The sequence below is a fragment of the Pelmatolapia mariae genome, linkage group LG9 (assembly GCF_036321145.2).
Source record: "Pelmatolapia mariae isolate MD_Pm_ZW linkage group LG9, Pm_UMD_F_2, whole genome shotgun sequence".
Classification (NCBI taxonomy): Eukaryota; Metazoa; Chordata; class Actinopteri; order Cichliformes; family Cichlidae; genus Pelmatolapia; species Pelmatolapia mariae.
This window is the reverse complement of record NC_086235.1, coordinates 16,723,592-16,733,164: the sequence shown is the minus strand read 5'-3', so window position 1 is coordinate 16,733,164 and position 9,573 is coordinate 16,723,592.

Genomic DNA, 9,573 nt, shown 5'->3' with positions numbered 1-9,573 from the left:
AGACAGTGAAATGGACCCACTTGAGTGGTGGAAAATCAACGACAGAAGCTTCCCAAGAGTTAGCTGCCTGGCAAGCGCTACCTGCGCATCCCCGCAACCAGCAGCCCCTCTGAGAGGGTATTTAGTACAGGGGGTAATATTGTAACTTGCCACAGGGCCGCTTTAAAGCCTGAAGCAGTGGATAGACTTGTCTTCCTGTCCCGCAACCTGTAGGCTTTTGTCAGACTAAAGTTTTATATATATATATAGTTGCACCTTGGATGTGCACCTAGGATTTAAAGAATGTTCTGTTAGCATCTTTATTTTAAAACTGTTTGAAAAGCTAAGCTATACAACAAGGAGAGATTGAGAATTTCCTTTTAGTTCTCAGTTTATTTGATATTGACAAAAGTTAGTCAATTTTGTCTGTTCTTCTGTAAAACAAACTAAGATTTATTTTTATAATTAATATTTTGTTTCTAAGTGGAATTGACAATGTAGTAGTCTGTTTTGTTTGTTCTATTTTGAAACTTAAACGCTTTAGCGGCTACCTTTTGTGTAGTTTGCAATATTTGCCTTTATTTATCTGAAACTGAAGTCTCATGTTCCTTAAGTACATCTGCCCTGTTGAACTTATTATGGGAAATAAATATTTAAATCAAAACAAGCTGCTGATTATTTCACATTTTACTTGTGAGCAACGGCACATTTAAATCTTACAAATATAGTTATTTGGCTTATATTGTGATATATGTCGTTATCACCTGAAATGAAAAAAACATATTGTGATATGAAAAAATCTTATATCGCCCAGCTCTAACTGCTGCCAAGGAGTTTCCCATTCTGGCAAACAGAGCCATTTTGACATTGCTCCCATTTTCCACAACATATCTGAGCAAAGCTTTGGCTGCTATAAAAACTAAAAACAGAGAGAGATTAAGAGCTGTTGGGGAAGAACTTCGTGTATGCCTTTCTTCAATTCCTGCCAGAATATCATCTTTGTGTTCATCTAGACAGGCCCAGGTTTCATACTGAGTGAGTATAAACAAACTGAGAGACTAACTTGCCATTATATGTACTGTATTAGGCTACAATGTGTCATTTTGGAGCAAGTTTGGTTGGTTGTGTGCCACCGGATATTTTTAATCTATAAAGTGTGCCACGACTCACAAAAGGTTGAAAAACACTGGTCTAGGGGACCCGACCGCAACAAGAGGAATGATCCACCCCCAGTTCGACCCCAGGCAGCACATCACACCATCAGTTAAAATAACGAATGGTTTATTTACAGACACGAAACAAATAAAATGGGTTTCACAGGAGTCACTCAGGCTTCGGGGTGGACCCACGCCAAAATAACAAACAAAAGGGAACTAACTCAGAGGAGCAACTGCTTACCTAGCCCCAAAGAAACATAACCAAACAACAATCACTTACCTCCCTGACTAACTAAATATGAGAAAACTGTGTCCAACTGAAAAGGCGATCCACCCCTACTTCCTCCTGGATTCACAAAGCAACACAGGGCATGTCGCAGCCCCAGCTGGTTGGGGTAAAACCGAGGATGGATGATTGCCGTCCTCAACCGCGCCGTCTTATACTCCGCCTCCAGAGCAGCATCCAATCCTGGCACACCATCTTCGGGATCCACCACTCCTGGAGACACACCTGCACACTCACAATTACATGTCAGAACCCCAGCCCACGACGGCAGCCGTAACATATGGTCACACCACTGCAGTGAAACATCACATCAGGTTACATGAAGAGACTCCTTTTAAGGAGAGGCCAAGGCCTATTCATCCCAGTGACAGGGAGGCAGTTAAGCAACATCTTAAAGAACTGCTTGATGCAGGAATCATTAAAGAGTGACAGAGCCCTTTTGCATCCCCATAGTCCGAAATAAGAATGGCTCTATCAGGCTATGCATCGACTACAGGAAGCTAAATGCTCGAACTATCAGATTGCATATGCTCTTCCGAACATTGAGGAGACCTTTGCTGTCCTTAGTGGTGCTAAATGGTTCTCTGGCATGGACCTTAAATCTGGTTATTACCAGGTTAAGATAGCTGATGAAGACAAGCCTAAAACCGCTTTCACATGTCCCCTAGGCTTCTTTGAATTCAATCGCATGCCTCAGAGTGTCATGAACGCGCCAAGCACCTTTCAGCGCCTTATGGAGAGGTGTGTCGGTGATTTGCACCTCAGTGAGGTATTGGTATTTCTGGACGACTTGATTGTCTTTTCAGACACATTGGAAGAACACGAAGCATGACTTATGAAGGTGCTGAATGGTCTTAAAGATTTTGGTCTAAAGCTTAAAGAAATGTAATTTCTTTAAAACGTCTGTCAAGTATCTTGGTCATGTCATCGATGCATGAGGGGTTCATACTGACCCTGACAAGATATCCGCCTTGAGAGACTGGCCTCGTCCTTCGAATAGGAAAGAGCTGTAATGTTTCTTAGGCTCCACTGGGTATTATCGGCGGTTTGTCGAAGGATATTCCCAGATAGCCAAATCTCCCAATAGCCTGACAGCAGGCTACTATCCACTAAAGAAAAGAGGCAAAGTGTACAAGAGGGAGCGCTTCACGCCTCTTGTGAGCCCTAATGCACCGCTCGGTGCGGAGTGGACTCCTGAGTGTGAGAGTGCATTCAGAACTCTGATCGAGAAATTGACGTCTGCGCCCATCCTTGCCTTTGCAAATCCACAACTACCATATGTTGTACATACTGACATTTGTCGTGAGGGGTTGGAGGCATCGCTCTATCAAGAGCTGGAGGGGAAGCTCAGAGTTGTCGCGTACCCCAGTCGAGGTGTTTCCAGGAGCGAGAGAAACTATGCCACGCACAAACTCGAATTCTTGGCCTTAAAATGGGCCATTTCAGTGGTTACCTTTATGGGTCAAGTTTCACTGTACTTACCGACAACAACCCCCTCACATACGTCTTGACATCTGCAAAGTTAGATGCTGCTGGACATCGCTGGTTAGCCACTCTATCTATTTACCAGTTAACCATCAAGTACAGAGCAGGACAGGCCACCCGAAATGCAGACGGTTTATCCCGGCGGCCTCAAGGTCTGGCTCTTGAGGATGAAGCTTTCACTAAAGAAAGAGAGAGAATAGAGGACAAAACATGGAAACAGGAGATGACATGGATCATGAAGTGTTCTCTGCATTACGTCAAGGTCATCTTGTGATGTTTAAAGATGAACATCACCCTCATTCAGAGCAACCTGTCATTGCGGAGTCTCTCATTGTCGACCCCTCTGTAGTGCCTGATGTTTTTGGTGAGGACACTTTACCATCCACGGCTAACTGACTGGTGTAATGCTCAGAATAATGATCTGTCTCTCTCACGTGTCATCACCTTTTTGAGGAGAGCTGTAAAACCCAGTTTCAGAGAGACAACCCTTGAATATCCCGATGTCAAACTTCTTCTCAGGGAGTGGAAAAAACTTGAACTCAGGGATTATGTCCTGTACAGGGAGTGGTCTGAGCGAGGGAATCTGATCTATCAGTTGGTCTTACCCGAACAGTTCAGAGAGAGAGCACTGCAGGGAGTGCATGATGATGTTGGCCATCTTGGTCCTGAGCGTGCACTTCAACTTGCTCGTGCCAGGTTCTACTGGCTTAGGATGGCCAGAGACATTGAGGAAAAGTGCAAAAAGTGCGAACGCTGTTTCAGGAGGAAGGCTGTGCCTCAGAAGGCCGCACCTTTGGAGAATATTTCTGCTACTTATCCACTCAAACTTCTTTGTATGGATTATCTATCCCTTGAGCCGGATGATGACGGAGAGAGAGTTCTGGCCCAGGAGTTTCCGACAGACCAACATGAGCGACCCCCAGAGGAGGAGCGGCAAGAAATTTGTGGGGGGCCACACACCTTTGGCAAACCTAGAGGAAATCACAACAGTGGAGCGGAGCTTGGAAGACTCTCAGCATGCTTTGAGGAACTACACAGATGGCAGAATGGGGGATGCGATGACAACCAGATCCCAAACGGCTCAAGGTCACGCATTTCCATTAGTTCAGGGAAATGGAGGAGTGAGGTATACCACTAAACATAGGAGATGTAAAAGCACTGGGGGATGGGAGGTGCTATGTGGCTGTGACAGCTGGATAAGCTCACAGCAGGGCAGCAACTATCCTCGGGGGACTTTAGAGCAGTGGCAGCTCGATGCATGACCATGAAACTAAAGATGAGGCAGGAAACGAAAAAGATGAACTGAAGGAGCTGGAGAAGCAGCTTTTGAAGCTCCAGCTGAGGGAGGCGAGACAAAAGGTTAATTATAAAAAGAAAGCCAAAGTCATGGTAGTAGCTCAGGGGGACCCCAGGTTGGATTGGCTGGAACTCTACCCCAACTTGTATCCTGACAACCCTTGCGAAGATCATCACTATCAGCATGGGCCCCTGGCGCAGGCCATAGGGGGACCGTCAGGAGGTTGCAGATGGGGGCCACCTCAGAGGGCAGGGTACCATGGGGGGTTCTTGGGACCGAGGGCCAGAAGCGGAAGCAGGGGAAGGGGTTCTCTACAGAGAGGGACACTCAGACAGGGGACCTGCTTTGCCTGCGGTGACCCAACACATTGGGCGAGAGACTGTCTCACCCAGCAACCATACCCCAGTCAAGCAGCACGAGGTTGAGGGGGACTGCCCAGGGGAGCACATATGGCCCCGGACCCTCAAGCAGCATCAGTCCCGAGAGGCCAGTGCGAGGAGTGGGACTCCTACCCTGAAAACCGGCAATGACACACCCAACAGAGAAACCCGAGCGACAGGGGACAGGCGGATCCCATGTTGCCAGTCCAGGTAGCAGACAATGAACTGCCATTTCTGGGGCGACTTTTTCTACCATGCAAAGTTTGCCCAAACACACTGAAGTCTCACAGCATGTAGTGGAAGTAGTGGGTTTCTCTGGGGTGCCACAGACTCTCCCAGTAATCAAACCTCTGAAGATTACAGTGGGCCATCAATCTGTAACACATCAATATGTGATATTCAGCAAAGTGCCTGTGAATTTATTGGGATGTGATCTGCTCAAAAAATTGGGCGCAACGATTCTGTGAGCCCCGATAGTTTAGTGGTGAGGCTTCCACCCTTTGTGAGGGTAAGACTTGGAGTGTCACTTCGCAAGACATTTATGTCAGCCCCCGGGGGTGGCAGCCTTAGTGGCACTCACCACAAAGCAGTGTGTTTGGTATAGGATGCAAGATGAAGCTGTCCCGCACATCTCACTTGCACTACACTTCGGACATCAGGCCAAAGATCTTGGGCCAATGGTTAAAACTGCAACCGTCTCTACTGATTGGTTGCTCACTCAACTACCTGGTGTTTCCTACTCCCCAAGCTGTAGCACATATGGAATACAAGGTAATTCGACAGACACCATGTTCTTAGAGCAAAAGCACATCTCACAAAGCCATGGGAGAGAAAAGATGGACCAACCTGAGGCCCTTAAGGCCCTGTCCACACTCCCGCAGTCCTTGTGGTCTCTGGGACCCAAGGATGTGGGTCTGGCCAGATGCGCTACAGTTTGACACTCACTCAACAGTTCCCATATGGATCCCACAGTACCCGCACAAAAAAGCAGTGGAGGAAGGCATTCAGGACACTATAGAGGGGCTCCTGAAGGTTAGTGTCTTGGAAGGTCAGTGGAATACCCCTATTCAACCAGTAGAAAAACATGGCACCGGGAAGTATCGTATGGCCCATGACCTGTGTGCCATAAATGGGATCTTGAGAACCAAGACGGTTCCAATCCCAAATCCCTACACAGCCTTGACCAATTTTATCACAGAAGAAGTGGTTCACCTGTATTGATCTGGCAAATGACACAACCAGTGAGGGACCTTTTCAGGGAACAGGGTATGAGAAATTTGACTGCTAAACTCCCATGGACAACGGAGGCGGAGGAAGCGTTCTTTAAATTGAAACAGCAGCTGTCCAGGGCTGAGAACCTGGCCCTTCCAGACTACAACAGAGATTTCGTTTTGGATGTTTCAGAAAGAAAAGGGGTAGCAAATGAAGTTTTGTTTTAGAAAAGAAGGGGAGGCGGTAGACTTTCGGACTGCCTCGAAGAGATTCTGGCAAACCATCAGGCGTCTCAGGAGGGGAAAGCGGTGCTCTACCTGCACTGTGTATAGTGCTGGTGGAGTGCTGCTGACTTCGACTGAAAAAATTGTCGGGCGATGGAAGGAATACTTTGAGGACCTCCTTAATCCTACTGACACGTCTTCCGAGGAGGAAGCAGAGTCTGGAAATGAGGGGAATAACCCGCCATTTTCCAGAGGCGAGGTCACTGAGGCAGTTAAACAACTCCTTGGTGGCAGAGCCCCTGGTGTTGATTAGGTCCGCCCCGAGTTCCTGAAGGCTCTGGACGTTGTAGGGCTGTCTTGGTTGACACGCCTCTACAATGTTGCGTGGAGATCAGGGGCAGTACCCCTGGACTGGCAGACCGGGGTGGTGGTCCCCATCTTTAAGAAGGGAGACCGGAGGGTGTGTTCCAACTACAGGGGGATCACACTCCTCAGCCTCCTTGGGAAAGTCTATGCCAGGGTGCTGGAAAGGAGAGTTCGTCCGCTAGTCGAACCTCGGATACAGGAGGAACAATGCGGTTTTCGTCCTGGTCGGGGAACACTGGACCAGCTCTTTATCCTCTCAAGGATACTTGAGGGTGCATGAGAGTTTGCCCAACCAGTCTACATGTGTTTTGTGGACTTGGAGAAGGCATTCAACCGTGTCCCTCGGGGTGTCCTGTGGGAGGTGCTGCAGGAGTATGGGGTGTCTGGCCCATTGCTACGGGCCATTCGTTCCCTATACAACCGTTGCAAGAGCTTGGTTCGCATTGCCGGCAATAAGTCGGACTCGTTCCCGGTGGGTGATGGGCTCCGCAAGGGCTGCCCTTTGTCACCGATTCTGTTCATAATTTTTATGGACAGGATTTCTAGGCGCAGCCAAGTGGCGGAGGGCTTTCACTTCGGTGACCTCAGAATCTCATCTCTGCTTTGTGGTGCTGATGTGGTTCTGTTGGCTTCATCGGGTGAAGGCCTCCAGCTCGCACTGGAACGGTTCGCAGCCGAGTGTGAAGCAGCGGGAATGAGGATCAGCACCTCCAAATCTGAGGCCATGGTCCTCAGCTGGAAAAGGGTGGAGTGCCCACTCCGGGTCGGGGATGAGTTCCTGCCCCAAGTGGGGGAGTTCAAGTATCTCGGGGTCTTGTTCGCGAGTGATGGGAGAAGGGAGCCAGAGATCGACAGACGGATTGGTGCAGCGGCTGCAGTGGTGCAGCGGCTGCAGTGATGCAGACGCTGCGGTCCGTCGTGGTGAAGAGGGAGCTGAGTGTAAAAGCGAAGCTCTCAATTTACCAGTCGATCTACGTCCCTACCCTCACCTATGGCCACGAGCTGTGGGTAGTGACCAAAAGAACGAGATCTCGGATACAAGCGGCGGAAATGAGCTTCCTCCGAAGGGTGGCTGGCCTCTCCCTTAGAGATAGGGTGAGAAGTTCGGCCATCCGGGAGGGGCTCAGAGTAGAGCCGCTGCTCCTCCACATCGAAAGGAGCCAGCTGAGGTGGTTCGGGCATCTGACAAGGATGCCTCCTGGGCGCCTCCTGGGTGAGGTGTTCCGGGCATGTCCCACCAGGAGGAGGCCCCGGGCAGACCCAGGACACGCTGGAGAGATTATATCTCTCAGCTGGCCTGGGAACGCCTTGGTGTTCCCCCGGATAAGCTGGAGGGGAGAGGGAGGTCTGGGCTTCTCTGCTTAGGCTGCTGCCCCCGCGACCCGGCCCCGGGTAAAGCGGATGAAGATGGATGGATGGATGGAGGGGAGGCGATATACAGGTATTGATGTATGTAAGTGTAATTTTAGACAGGACAGAGAAAAGGCATCCCACATGCACACAACACGCACTAGGATTAGCAAAAATCATATAGAAGGTAGCACACATCACTAGGGGTCACCCTACATGTGTTCTTACAACACACAGTGTCGTAGCCTACGTTAACTCACAGGTTTTCACCATGACACCATTGAAACAAAAGAGAGTGAGCAAGGTGCTGGAGGCTCCCAACCTCACATTCACTCATGAAGGGGTAAACATGGCAGATAGGATGGGAGTGGGCAAACCTCATGGATGCGCACAGGAAGTTCAGAAAGAAGAAAAGGTCAGACCTGATCTCAAGGCAGAACCCATCATCAGCGCAGAAGACTATTTTACGGATGGATGTCGCTTCAAACATGACAAGGATGGTCTGGAACCTGGATATGCTGTAGCGAAACAAAAGGCGCGTCAACTGGAACTAGTCAAAGCAGAGACACTGGCAGGACAACAATCAGCGCAGAGAGCAAAGGTGGTAGGATTAATCGAGGCCCTAAGAGAAGGGTAAGGGAAAAGAGTGAACATCTATATGAACTCAGTGTATGCGTTTGGTGCAGTTCACATCAAGCTAGGACTATGGAAGAGAAACGGATATCTGACAGCTGGCAACCAACCCATCAAACATGAGAAAGAAAAGAAAGGGAAGACCAGGAAGCCAAGAGAGTGAAAAATTGCAAATGGTAAGTATGGGAAGCTAATGGGAAGGCTGACCGGAGCTCACTCAAGAGGCAATCGTAGAAGTTCAAAAGGGGGCCAGCCCCCAGGAAAAGACTGCATGGAAAGAAAGGGGAGCAATGAAAACAGAGAGTCTATGGAGGGGACCAGACAAGAGACCAGTGTTGCCGCCCATGATCAAGAAAGGAGCCCTGGAGGAAGCACATGGACTAGGGTATGTAGGGGTGGCACAGATGGAAAGGAACCTGTGCCATTGGTGGCATCCCTTCCTAAGAGACATGTTAAAGTTACACGTGAAGAATTGCATAACGTGCACCCAGTACAACCCATGACCTACTGTGAGGCTGGAGATGGGGGCTTTTGCCCTAAACACGAGACCTGGACAGGAAATCGTCATCAATTTCACAGACATGGTGATGCAGGTAGGGGCTATAGGTATGTATTGGTATGTGTGGACACATTCACTGGGTGGCCAGAAGCATGGGCCACTAAAAGGGAAGATGGTAAATCCGTCATCAAGTGTTTGATAAATCACTACATGCCCAGGTATGGATTTCCTGAGAAGGTAAGATCAGACAACGGGACTCACTTCAACAACGCTGATCTACAAAAGGTGGAAGCCATGCTAGGGATGCAACACAAATTTGGGACAATTTATCACCCACAGTCCCAAGGGAAGTTGGAGAGGGTGAATCAAAATTACGCCCTACCTCCCTACAAATTTACTCCCTACGAACTGATGACAGGAAGACAGTTCCCAGGGCCACTGCAGAGTTCAGAAAGACACGGAAACTTAGAAACGCAATTTAGGGAACTAAAAGCTCTTGTGTCTAGTTTCACTAAACAGGTTGGAGAGAGACGCAAGGCCCTTGAAGGAAGCACGCTGCCAGAGTCCCGGTGGATGTTGCTGAGGGTGATCAAGAGAAAGTGGGCCAAGGTGGACAGGACCATTCGAGGTGGTGGAAAGGACCTCCCATGCTGTGCGGCTGAAAGGCAGAGGAGAAACGTGGTATCACTGGAGCCATTGTGCAGT